General features: G+C 38.2%; 1 non-coding gene across 1 annotated transcript; it reads left to right on the top strand.

The window, feature by feature from the left end:
* Positions 1-426: 426 nt before the first annotated feature.
* On the top strand, positions 427-499 carry TRNAL-GAG. Its single transcript has one exon. It is a non-coding gene; the product is annotated as a tRNA-Leu (tRNA).
* The last annotated feature ends 1,266 nt before the right edge of the window (positions 500-1,765 follow it).

Genomic DNA, 1,765 nt, shown 5'->3' with positions numbered 1-1,765 from the left:
GCTTAGATATCAGCTTTTGTATCAGACATTTCACAGCTCTATGAAATGTAAGGAAGAGGTACTTTTTCACATAAAAATGCAGAGACAACCCATTTTCTAAGCACATAAATATCCTATGTGCATGAAGTGCACCACACTTAGGTTGTGATAAACAACACAACTAAAGTTTTTAACATGTTATTCCACCCCTCCACATTACCTCAAGAACTTGATTACTTCCTTGATAAACTTACAATCCTCTCTAAACGAATCAGTGATCTAACTTATCCTCTTACTATTGAAAAAACTATGCTTTAGCCAATCATTAGATGTAAAAAACACTGGCTTCTTAAACATTAATAGTCTTCAACAGGCTGTAAGAAAGTACAGTTGTATAACAGTAGATGTTCGAATGACCACTACTGCAGTAGCCTTAGCTCCATCTTAGCTGAAATAGCTCAGGTGGGAGAGCATTAGACTGAGGATATAAAGGTCTCTGGTTCAATCCCGGGTTTCAGCAGCAATCCCTTTTTTCATGGCTAGGCTTAAAAAGACCCTTGTGGTCATTAGCCTAGTAAACATCTATGAACCTATAGGGGTTATATCCTGCCAATAACAACCGGTCAGCTTCCAAAGCTTTGGGGCACTTTCCACGCACCTAAACTGCCAAGCAGCTAAAGCTGAGCTGACTAAAAGACAAGTCTGGGTGCGAAGCACTTCTGAGCTTTTCTGCCAGCAGAGAGAGAGAGAGGTTGAGCCCTGAAAATACAATGCTAAGTGCAACAAAAAATGTGTCCACACCCTGACATAAAAAGCACACCAAAAAAACAAGGAGGATGGAGGAAGGGAGTGGCTACTGCAGCAGTGACCATTCAAACATCTACTGTTATGGTAAGTTTACTTATACGACTGTACTATGTTCAACAATACGATCACTGCTACAGTAGCCTAACTTTAATTTCTCCAAGTCTTTGGGTTTCTACTACCATGATGGGAATGGACATCATTCCTAAGTCAAAGTATGATTAAAATTCATAAAATTAGTATTATTTCAGTCTTTAATGTTAGCCAAAAGTGCTCTTTGCAACATCCACAATGTGCTGAGAATTGACTCCTTCTGCAATGTATTCAGAGTTACAAGTATCGGCAGCATATCTAAATATGACTGTAAATTATTTTTTATAAGACCAGTTGCTCCTACTATTATCACGATTGTCTGGGTATCCTTCTTCCACATTGCCCTCATTTTGGCCTGCAAATTCTGGTATTTTATGACTTTGTGTCTCTCTGTACATAAGACACTGTAGTCACTGGGTGTGGCGATTTCAATGATCAATGCTACTTTTGTCTTCTTTTCATGGACTACTATATCCGGTTTTCTTGCATCTATTTTTTGAGCTGTTGGTATGGATGGCCCTATGTGAAATAAACTTCACCATTCTTTATAATGTTTGTGGCTCATGTTTCCAATGCTTCTCAGCTACTTCAGTATTGTAATGTTTGCACAATCCCCAATGCAACAGTCTTGCTGCATTATTATGTCTTTCAATATACAGAGCCTATGCCATTAGTATATCTAAAATGTATCTATTTTGTCTTTTTTTTGGTGTTTCTGTTTCTTTTGCTTTGTTATAACCTAAGCTATATGGGTAGATTACTCTAGTTTCAAATAATTGGGCGGCTGGAATGGTGAAGATCCAGGAGCCTCTGGTGAATGATCCTAGTAAAGCCTGTCCTAGACCTGGAGAAGGAGACTAGTTTATATTGGTTTGTAAATATAATTACA

Source organism: Protopterus annectens, chromosome 8.part0 (assembly GCF_019279795.1).
Source record: "Protopterus annectens isolate FY-2018-M chromosome 8.part0, PAN1.0, whole genome shotgun sequence".
Classification (NCBI taxonomy): Eukaryota; Metazoa; Chordata; order Ceratodontiformes; family Protopteridae; genus Protopterus; species Protopterus annectens.
The sequence above is the reverse complement of the archived record's forward strand: the minus strand, read 5'-3'. Positions and strand labels throughout refer to the sequence as shown.